At 40.6% G+C, this 12,026-nt stretch overlaps 2 pseudogenes; one reads left to right on the top strand and one right to left on the bottom strand.

Moving 5' to 3' along the window:
- Window positions 1-2,941: 2,941 nt before the first annotated feature.
- LOC114200841 (replication protein A 32 kDa subunit pseudogene) lies at window positions 2,942-4,158 on the bottom strand (annotated as a pseudogene).
- Window positions 4,159-6,215: 2,057 nt separating this feature from the next.
- Window positions 6,216-11,349, top strand: LOC114200859 (ferritin heavy chain pseudogene; annotated as a pseudogene).
- The last annotated feature ends 677 nt before the right edge of the window (window positions 11,350-12,026 follow it).

The following is a 12,026-nucleotide window of genomic DNA, read 5'->3' on the forward strand; positions in this document are numbered from 1 at the left end:
AGAGGGGTTTTGTTTTTGTTTGTTTTTTTTTTAATCAAGAAAGGATGTTTTACTTTCTCAAATGCTTTTTTTATATATACTGAAATGATCATATGGTTTTTATCCTTTCTCTTATTGATGTGAGGTATCATGTTGATTGTTGCAAATATTGAACCACCCTGCATCCCAGGAATAAATCCTACTTGATCATGGTATATGATTTTTTAAATGTATTGTTGGTTTGGTTTGCTAATATTTTTTATAGTTGAATAAAAGTTCTTTTATTCTATTAAGATATTCCATAAAGTGTATAGCTTCCAACTCCAGACCTCTCTGTTATCTATACCACCAGGTACAATGATTATTCCTGAATAAATCTGAATCAGTAAAGTGGTAAATCAGGAGACCTTCTTTTGTTTTAAAACAATGAAATGAAAAAATCAGAGGAATCTTAGTAGGAAACTTAACAGGCCAAGTCTTATCAGGTTGCCTTCCTGACCTGCATTTCCATCTCCAATGGGAAGCACTGCTCCTTGTTCATGGGTGCTGGAGCACCACCATCTCAGGCTGCAGCTGGGTAGGCAAGTCCAGGCAGGAGTGGCCCTTGGTGCAGTCGGTGCATGTGGCCACATGTTCTTGTCCAAATACTTCTTTGTATTCTCTTTAATGCCTTTACTAGCATTTAAGTGATACTCTGCATTTGTGTGTGTGTGTGTGTGTGTGTGTGTGTGTGTGTGTGTGTGTGTGTGTTTGCTCTGGGGATGACAATATGCATCTTTTTTTTTTTAAGGTTTTTATTTATTTGACAGAGAGACAGCGATAGAGGGAACACAAGCAGGGAGAGTGAGAGAGGGAGAAGCAGGCTTCCCGCTGAGCGGGGAGCCCGATGCGGGGCTCATCCCAGGACCCTGGGATCATGACCTGAGCCAAAGGCAGACACTTAATGATTGAGCCACCCAGGCACCCCAACAATATGCATCTTTAACATATCACAATCTACTTAGAGTTAAGAGTGTACTAGTTTAATAAATGTCCAATTGTACAATACTTGCCACAGAACAGTTCCATTTACCTCCTTTTATCCTTTGTGCTGTTGTCATAGATTTTATATCTACCCATGTTAAAGTCCCCACAATACAGTGGGGTTTTTTGTTTGTTTGTTTGTTTTGTTTTTTGCTTTAAGTAGTCCTAGGTCTTTGAAACAAAGAGAAAGGTTGTTAGTATATATTTGGGGGGAGATGCTTTGAGGCTCTGCAAATTCATTGTCTCTTGAGTTCACTGCACTATTTGCTTCCACCAGTGAATTTGGCAAAAGGTAGGTCACATAACTTATTTTACAAATTGGTATTGCTACAGCCATTTAAAAATATTGTATGAGGTGGTCTACCCTGAATTACAAAAGGACTACCTTCTATCAACTTGTTAAGGAGTTGGTTGGTAGGCACATATTTTTTACAGAAACAATCTTTCTTCAGCAGAGTGTTTGGAAAGGGCTGGGGCCTCAATGTACCTGAAACAACACTCCTGTACCCAGAGCCTACCCTTCAAGTAGAACAGCACCATCCTGGAAAGATGTTTTCTGACACTGCAGCCCAATGGTAGCACTAGGGATTTCCCCTCGCACTAACTTCTCAGCGAGAGCACAGCCTCTGTTCAAGGCCAAGAAGGATGGATTTCACCATGGCTGCCCTCCAGCGCAAGAGTTGGCTGGGGAAGGTTTGCTATTATTTTGTTGAGGATTTTTGCATCTATATTCATAAAAGCTATTGGTCTGTAGTTCTCTTTTTTGTGGTGTCTTTATCTGGTTTTGGTATCAGGGTGATACTGGCCTCAGAATGAATTTGGAAGTTTTCCTTCCTTTTCTATTTTTTGGAATAATTTGAGAAGAATAGGTATTAATTCTTCTTTAAATATTTGGTAAAATTCACCTGTGAAGCTGTCTGCTCCTGGACTTTTATTTTGTTTTTGTTTTTTTTATTACTGATTTATTTTCATCACTAGTGATCAGTCTGTTCAACTTTTCTATTTCTTCCTGCATTAGTTGTGGTAGGTTATATATTTCCAGGAATTTATTCATTTCTTCTAAGTTGTCCTATTTGTTGGCATATATGGTTTCATAGTATTGTTACTAGTGTTTGTATTTCTGTGGTGTTGATTGTTCTTTCTCCTCCTTCATTTCTGATTTTGTTTCTTTGGGTCCTCTCCTTTTTTTTTTATGAGTCTGGCTAGAGGTTTATCAATTTTGTTGATCTTTTCAAAGAATCCCCTCCTGCTTTCATGCATCTGTTCTTTTTTTTTTTTTTTTTTTTACAATAGAGCTTTTATTAAACACAGGGATGTACTTTTTGGTATGAAATTGAAAGAACATCTTTCTCCCCTCTGCCCTCATGAGGCTACCACTCTAGAACTTCACAAAAACACACGTTCGGCAGTAGTCATGACAAGGTGAAGGAAAGCGCAATTCTGAAGATAACACCATATAACCAACTAAAGGGGGGAACAAAACCAGGCAGAGGTTAGTGGGTTTCTTGGCTAGCTCCCTGCTGAAGGCCCTAGTCCTGCTCATCTTCTCTCCACAGGGAATATGACAGGAGCAGAAGCTCCTGACTGTTCTTTAAGTAATAACCACTCAACTCTATCAGTAGCAGAGTTCTCCCACTTCCATCTGTCCTAACGTTGTAGACAGCTGATTTGTAACTTTTTTTTTTTTTAAGAGTTTAGCTATTTATCTGATGGGGGGAGAGAGAGCGAGCGAGAGCACAAGCAGGGGGAGGGACAGAGGGAGAAGCAGGCTCCCTGATGAGCAGGAAGCCTGACTTGGGGCTTGATCCCAAGACCCTGGGATCATGACCTGAGTTGAAGGCAGACGCTTAACTGACTGAGCCACCCAGGCGCCCCGATTTGTAACTTAAGAAAGTCCACCCAGGTTTACATTCTTGTCAAGTGCCCAAAATTGAGCTTCAAAAAACAAAAACAACAAACAAAAAGCCAGAAGAGCCATAAGTTTCAAAAGGATGTTAAATGAGACCCTTTCTAGATGAAACCTACTCCCTAGAAATCCATTGGCCAAACAGATGCATAGTTGGAGACAACAGTTTAGGAAAACAGGTCCAGCTGGAAAATGCCTTGGGTACTCAATTAGATCCAGTTAGTCTGCATCTGTGGATTTAAAATGATCATCATCCACAGTGGAATAAATGTGTCCCTCGTTGCTAAGAAAATCCACAGCTTGCTTTATTGAGGCTACAGTTATGTGTTGGAGCTGGTTCTTGAGATCATGAAAGTTTAATCCTTCAGGTCTTGGACAAGCCTTAATCAAATTCAGCACCTGGTTTTGGGCCACAGTGAGGCCATTTGCTGGCATGGAGCTATTCCCACCAAAGTTCCGTGTTTCACCCATTCCTGGAATGCTGATAGATGCTCTCCCTGCTGGGGGCTGGCTGTTAGATTTGCTCAGGATCATGTGTGCATTGACAACTTCCAGAATATGTGTGGTGAACTCATTCATATCCTCCAGAGGCATGATCTTAAAGGCTACAAGGCTTTTTTTGTTCTGAAAAGATCTCAGATGGCCAGCTACTTTCACATATGTCTCTGGAGGAACCACTGTGTTTTCACTGCTGGCATCATCTGTGTCAACCCACTGGCGAACATCCATGGGCGCAGCTGTCATGTCATCTATTTTGTACACAATGTTGGTTGGGGCCTTTTCTGCATGTCTGATTATACCCACAATAGTGACCTGTGAAATCTCAACATTCCCAATTTTGAACATTTCATCAACTAGAGCGGCAGAAAGCAGCTGAGATATGGTACAGGGTACAATGTGCTGGGCTCGGGCCCTTGATTTCTTTTCAACCTGCGAAGGCGTCGGCGATCCAAAGCCCCCGGGGGACTGCGTGTAGCTGCCCGCTCCGCCAAAGGAGGAGCTGCTGTAGCTCTCAGATCCACTAAACCACATCTTGGTCCCGACTCCCTCAGGAAAGAAGTCCAGAAGACGCCTGTCTGGTGGGTTCGTCGAACTCCTCAGAACCCTGCTGCGGCCGCAGTGTTAAATCCACTTCCCGCTGGTGCCACAAACTCCTTCCCGCGAACGGTGGAACCAGTCAGCGTCCAGAACGCTTCTTGCCTCAGCCAGTCAATGCTCACGAACTCTACGCTTTTTCCTGTCTTCTCTGGCCATGCTTATGAAAAGGCGCACTCCGCTTCCGAGGGGGCCGGGAGCCTCTGCGGCCATTTTTACTAAGGGAAAACCTTTCATGGATCTGTTCTATTGTTTTTTGTTTTGTTTTGTTTTGTTTTTAGTTTCTATATCAGTTATTTCTGCTCTAATCTTTATTATCTTTTGTTGGTTTGGGGTTTTGTCTGTTCTTTCTCCAGCTCCTTTAGGTGTAAGGTTAGGTTGTTGGAGAATTTTCTCGCTTCTTGAAGTAGGCCTGTATTACTATAAACTTCCCCCTTAGAACCATTTTTGCTGCATCCCAAAGATTTTGGACCATTGTGTCTTCATTTTCATTTGTCTCCACGTAATTTTTTATTTCCTCTTTGATTTCTTAGTTAACCCATTCCTTGTTTAGTAGCATGTTATTTTACCTTCATCTATTTGTGCTCTTTCCAGATTTTTTTCTTGTGGCTGATTTTTAGTTGTCAGAAAAGATGTATGATATGACTTTAACTTTTCTGAATTTGCTGAGACTTGTTTTATAGCTTAATATGTGATCTCTTCCAGAGAATGTTTCATGTGCACTTGAACAGAACGTGTATTCTGCTCTTTTAGGATGGAATGTTCTGAATATGTCAAATCCATCTGGTCTAGTGTGTCATTCAAAGCCACTGTTCTTTATTTTCTGTTTGGATAATCTGTCCATTGATGTAAGTGGGGGTGTTAAAATCCCCTGCTCTTATTGTATTACCAATTAGATCCTTTATATTTGTTATTAACTGTTTTATGTATTTGGGTGCTCCTATGTTAGGTGCATAAATATTTATAATTTTTATATCTTGTACCATTTCTTATTATATAGTGTTTTCTTTAGTCTTTTGTTAGAGTCTTTGTTTTAAAGTCTATTTTGTCTAATAGAAGGATTGTTACCCTGGTTTTCTTTTGACATTCATTTGCATGATAAATATCTCTCCACCCCCTCAGTCTCAATCTACAGGTGTCTTTAGGTCTGAAATGAGACTCTTGTAGGCAGCATGTAGATGGGTCTTGTTTTTTTAATCCATTCTATCGCCCCATGACTTTGAACTGGAGTGTTTAGTCCATTTACATTCAAATTATTGAGGGGTACCTGGGTGGCTCAGTTGGTTAAGCATCTGCCTTCGGCTCAGGTCATGATCCCAGGGTCCTGGGATTAAGCCCCACATCAGGCTCTCTGCTCAGCAAGGAGGCTAGTTCTCCCTCTCCCTCTGCCTGTCATTCTGTCTACTTGTGCTCTCTCTGTGTCAAATAAATAAATAAAATATTTTTAAAATGTAATTATTAATAGATATGTATTTGTTGCCATTTTGTTACTTGTTTTGTTGTTGTTTCTATAGATTTTCCTGATCCTTTCTTGCTCTCATGGTTTGTTAGCTTTCTTTAGTGATATACTTGGATTCCTCTCTCTTTATTCTTTGCATATCTATTACTGGCTTGGATTTGTGGTTACCATTAGGTTTGTATATGACATCTTCTGCTTTAGCAGTCTATGTTAAGTTGATGGTCACTTAAGTTTGAACCCATTCTTTAGTCCTCTCCCCCCCAACCCACACACACACATTTTAGGTAAATGGTGTCATATTTTACATCCTTTCATTTTATGAATCTCTTGAGTGATTTTTACAGAAATACTTATTTTTTACTGCTTTTGTGTTTTTTTCTGGTTTTGTTGTTGTTCTTGTTGTTTTACTTTTCATACTCACATATAGTCTTTCCACTCAGAGTCCCCTTTAATATTTCTTGTAGGGCTGGTTTAATGGTCATAAACTCCTTTAGTCTTTTGTCTGATAAACTCTATCTCTCCTTCTATTTTTAATGCTAGCCCCCCTGTGTAGAGTATTCTTGGCTGCAGTTTTCTCCCTGCCAACACCCTGAACATATCATGCCACTCCCTTCTGGACTGCAAAGTTTTTGCTGAAAAATCCACTGATAGCCTTATGGGGTTTCCTTTGCATGTAATTGTCTTCCCTTTTCTCATGTTGCTTTTAAAATTCTCTATCACTACTTTTTGCCATTTTAATTACTATGTGTCATCATGTACACTTCTTTGGTGATCTCTGTGCCTCCTGCATCTGGATATCTATTTCTTTCCCCATATTAGGGAATTCTTCAGCTATTGTTTCTTCAAATAAATTGTCTGCTCCCTTCTCTCTTCTGAGATCCCTATAATGTGAATATTGTTACACCTGATGTAGTCACTGAACTTTCTAAATCTATTCTCATTTTGCATAATTTTCTTCCCTTTCCTTTGCTCAGCTTGGTTACTTTCCATTATTCTGTCTTCCAGGTTATTAACTTGCTCCTCTGTTTTATCTTGCCTGTTACTTATTCCATCAAGTGTATTTTTAATTTCACTTATTGTGTCTTGATCTCTGATTGGTTCTTTTTTTTTTAATGATCATTACTTTAAAATGTCTATCAGGCATATTACTTATATCCGTTTTGCTTAGGTCTCTTGCTGTGGTTTTGTCCTATTCTGTCAGTTAGGACATATTTCTGTCTCCTCATTTTGTCTCCCTGTATCTGTTTGTGTGTTAGGAAAGTCAGTTACTTCTCTTGCTCTCAACAATAATAGCCTTATGGAGAAGCCCTGTGATGTCCTGCAGTGCATTGTCTCCTGTTCCGCAGGGCCTGGAACTTCAGGGAGTGTCTCCTATGTGTGTTGTGTACATTCTGCTGTGGATTCTTGGTCTCTTTTTCCTTCAATCCAGCTGTCTTCAGAGGTTCTCTTTGACTATTGTAGCCAGGGCTTGGTCCCTGTGTTGTTAGTGGGCCAGTCTTGGGCTGCCTTGGGCTTGAGTTGAGTCAGACCAGGCATTTTCCAGAGATACAGTAGCACTGAACTTCAGGGTACTCTCCCTGTGTTGTCCCTTGAGAAGCTTTCTTTGGTAGGTGGAGCCTGCCGTCAGCCCAGATGTCTGCCCCCAGCCCACTGTTGGGCCACAGTTGTACGGGTATGTGTGGTGTTCTTCCCTTCTCCCTAGGGAAGGAGTCACTTTGGAATGATGCTGGCCCCCTTTGGGGCTGCTTGCACCCTGCCATGCTTGTGGCACCACTTTGGATGGACACCTGCAAAGGGCATGTTAGATGGGGCAGGTCCACAGGAGAATGCAGGGGTGGGGTGAGCTGTCAGCAAGCTAAGGGGAGATTGTGCTGTGCTGGTCCCACAGGTGTCTGTATTTCTAGATTTGGGGGCAGGTAAGGGAAATGGTGCTTACCAGCTCTTTTATTCCTGGAGAAGTCTCCCAAAGATTCTTGCCTCTCCAGCATAGCCTCTAAGATTAAACAAATCTCCCTCCCATTTATACCAGGCATTTTTCAAATGGCTGCTTCTATGCTGTATCTCAGCAGGACTGTTTGTTGTGCTGTCTCCTTAAGGGCAAGGACTCAGTTTCCTATCCTCCTCCAGTTCTTCCAGAGTAGAGCCTGCTGATTTTTAAAGTTGCAGGTATAAAGCCCACTGATTGTAAGAACTCAAGAAGTTAGGCTTCTCTGGTTTTCAAAGCCAAATGTTATGGGGATTCATCTTTGCAGTGTGGGTCCCCTGTGCTTGGGGTGCCTGGGGTGGGGTCTGCTCCTCTCTTCTCTCTGCACCCACGGTGTCTCTTCTTTGTGGCCTCTTCTCTACATTTAGCTGTGGTGAGTATTTTCTGTGTCTTTGGGTCATTTTCTGGGTTATTTATACTGATGTGGGTGTTTTCTATGTGTATCTGTGGGATGAAGTGACCATAGGCTCTTCCTAATCCCCCATCTTCCCTGGAAGTCCTTCTCATTTTCTTTTGGTGACACCATATTTCCTTGAGTACTCATAGTGTGTAGTATGCACATAACCAGCAAGGAAATTGAAGCAGTAATCAAAAATCTCCCAATAAACAAGAGTCCATGGCCAGATGGCTTCCCAGGGGAATTCTACCAAACATTTAAAGAATTAATTCCTATTCTTCTGAAGCTGTTTCAAAAAAATAGAAATGGAAGGAAAACTTCCAAACTCCTTCTATGAGGACAGCATTACCTTGATCCCAAAACCAGACAAAGACCCCATCAAAAAGAATTACAAACCAATATCCCTGATGAACATGGATACAAAAATCCTCACCAAGATACTAGCTAACAGGATCCAATGGTACATTAAAAGGAGCATTCACCATGACCAAGTGGGATTTATTCCTGGACTGCAAGGGTGGTTCAACACTCAAAAATCAATCAACGTGATATACCACATTAATAAAAGTAAGGACAAGAACCATATGATCCTCTCAATAGATGCAGAAAAAGCATTTGACAAAGTACAGCATCCTTTCTTGATCAAAACTCTTCACAGTGTAGGGATAGAGGGAACATACCTCAATATCATAAAAGCCATATATGAAAAACCCACAGCAAATATTCTCACTGGGGAAAAACCAAGAGCTTTTCCCCTAAGGTCAGGAACACAGCAGGGATGTCCACTCTCACCACTGTTGTTCAACATAGTACTAGAAGTCCTAGTCGCAGCAATCAGACAAAAAAGAAAATGAAAAGAAAAGAAATAAAAGGCATCCAAATTGGCAAAGAAGAAGTCAAACTCTCACTTGTTGCAGATGACATGATACTCTATGTGGAAAACCCAAAAGACTCCACCCCAAAATTGCTAGAACACATACAGGAATTCAGCAAAGTGGCAGGATATAAAATCAATGCACAGAAATCAGTTGCTTTTCTATACACTAATGATGAGACAGAAGAAAGAGAAATTAAGGAGTCAATCCCATTTACAATTGCACCAAAACCCATAAGATACCTAGGAATAAATCTAACCAAAGAGGCAAAGGATCTGTACTCAGAAACCTATAGAATACTCATGAAAGAAATTGAGGAAGACACCATGAAATGGAAAAACGTTCCATGCTCATGAATTGAAAGAAAAATATTGTGAAAATGTCTGTTCTACCTAGAGCAATCTATACACTCAATGCAATCCCTATCAAAATACCATCAACTTTATTCACAGAGCTGGAACAAATAATCCTAAAATTTATATGGAACCAAAAAAGACCCCAAATAGCCCAAAGGAACACTGGAAAAGAAAACCAAACTTGTGGCATCACAATGCCTGACTTCAAGCTGTATTACAAAGCTGTAATCATCAAGACAGTATGGTACTGGCATAAAAATGGATCAGTGGAACAGAATAGTGAACCCAGAAAGGGACCCTCAACAATATGGTCAACTAATCTTTGACAAAGCAAGAAAGAATATGCAATGGAAAAAAGTTGGGAAAATTGGACAGCCACTGCAGAATAATGAAACTGGACCATTTCCTTACACCATACACAAAAATAAACTCAAAATGGATGAAAGACCTAAATATGAGACAGGAATCCATCAAAATCCTAGAGGAGAACACAGGCAGCAACCTATATGACCTTGGCTGTAGCAACTTCTTGCTAGACACATCTAAGGCAAGGGAAACAAAGCAAAAATGAACTATTGGGACCTTGTCAAGACAAAAAACTTCTGTACAGCAAAGGAAACAGTCAACAAAACTAAATGACAACCTCCAGAATGGGAGAAAAATTCTTTTTTGATTGTCGGCTCCAGACCTCACCTCACCAACCTCACCTACATTCCAAAACTACATCAGAGAGAATTTCCTTGACTTGGTAAAAACACATCTACAAAAGACTTACTACCTAGATCCTACCTCATGGGAGCACTTAAATATATTAAGCAAATACTAACAGATCAGAAGGGAGAGATAGACAACAATACAGTAATCATAGAGGGCTTCAACACCCCACTTTCAACATTGAATAGATCATCCAGACAGGAAGCCAATAAGGAAACTGAGTGAAAGAAGCCACTCACAAAAGACGGCATATGACATAATTCCATTCATATGAGATGTACCAAATGGGGAAATCTATAGCAACCATAGTTTAGTGGCTGGGAAGAAAAAGAAACAGAAAGAAACCTATAGCAGGTATAGGATTTCACTTCAGGGTGATGAAACTATGCCACAGTTAGATCGTAGTGATGGTCATACGACTCTGTGAATATACCAAAAACCACTGATTGTACCCTGCACGCGCCTGAATTTTATGTTATGTGACTTCTATCTCAATAAAGCTCATTTTAAAAACTCAATATAGGCATATAGACATAAATTCTTGAGTTATATGAAATAATAAAACAGAAGTGGAAAAATAAAAGACTTAAGTATAAATGTGAGCACTTTTTAAATTCTCCAACCATCACACAATCAAGTAGCAAAACAGAAACCGGGGATAAATAATTAAATCCATGACAATAGGCTCAGATCATTATTACATAAAGAGTATTACGGATAAATAAGCAGAAGACCAACACCCCTGGAGAAAGATCATTAAAGATAAAGGCTATAAATACTTATTCACAAATACGTACAATGACCTATAAATGTAGGCAACAATATTAAGATTCTAATCACCAGTCTCCGCCGAGAGTCGCTGCGGTTTCCTGCTTCAACAGCGCTTGGACGGAACCAGGCGCTCGTCCCCCACCCTGCCGTCCGTTCAGAGCCAGCCCTCCGCCATCTCTTCATCTCGCCCTCGGACCTCTCCAAGGCCCCCGCCTCCGCTCGCCACCTCCTTTTCTCAGCCGCCGCCATGACGACCGCGTCCCCCTAGCAGGTGCGCCAGAACTACCACCAGGACTCGGAGGCCGCCATCAACCGCCAGATCAACCTGGAGCTCTACGTCTACCTGTCCATGTCTTACTACTTTGACCGCGATGATGTGGCTTTGAAGAACTTCACCAAATATTTTCTTCAGCAATCTCATGAGGAGAGGGAACATGCTGAGAAACTGATGAAGCTGCAGAACCAACGAGGTAGCGGAATCTTCCTACAGGATATCGAGAAACCAGACCATGATGATTGGGAGAACGGGCTGAATGCAATGGAGTGTGCATTACATTTGGAAAAGAGCATGAATCAGTCACTACTGGAACAGCACAAACTAGCCAGTGATAAAAGTGACCCCCATTTGTGTGACTTCATTGAGACTCATTACCTGAATGAGCAGGTGAAATCCATCAAAGAATTGGGTGACCACATAACCAACCTGCACAAGATGGGGGCTCCCGAATCTGGCATGGCAGAGTATCTCTTTGACAAGCACACCTTGGGAAACAGTGATAGTGAGAGCTAAGCCTTAGGCTGTCTTCCCATAGCCACAAGGGTGACTTCCCTGGTCACCAAGGCAGTGCATGCATGTTGGGGTTACCTTTACCTTTTCTATAAGTTGTACCAAAACATCTACTTAACTTCTTTCATTTGTACCATTCTTCAAATAAAGTAATTTGGTTACCCCCCCCAAAAAAAGATTCTAATCAGCAAAGAGGTACAAATTAAAATAATGTCTCTCAAGTAATGCAAAAAGTAGAATATTTAGTTTGGCAAGAATTTAGGAAATGGATGACCCTGTTCTCTACTCGTGGCGTTATAAACTGCTGATTTCCCAGCCTGCACTTGGCAACATATACCAAAGCTATACAAATGTTTCTTTTAATCCAACAATTTTATGAATATCTAAATCTGAGAAATGTTCAGAGTTTGTTAAAAAGAATTGATCATTTATTTACTGTCACATAAAATCAGTAACAATGGCTAAATAAGTATTGGCATATCTATATGAAATGACGTTTGAAGGTATTAAAATAATAATGTAAATGTACATTTACTTAAATTATGTTCGTGATGTGTTATTATGTATGAGAAGTTATTTGTACAATGAAGTTGACTATATTTACCCGCATTGTAACCCACAGAGTTTATGAAAGGGAAATTCCAGAGCTTGACAATCACATGATGCCTGGGGTGCTTCTG

Source organism: Eumetopias jubatus, unplaced genomic scaffold, assembly GCF_037043125.1.
Source record: "Eumetopias jubatus isolate StellerSeaLion01/CBP00866 unplaced genomic scaffold, mEumJub1_p1.0 scaffold_1, whole genome shotgun sequence".
Taxonomy (NCBI): domain Eukaryota; kingdom Metazoa; phylum Chordata; class Mammalia; order Carnivora; family Otariidae; genus Eumetopias; species Eumetopias jubatus.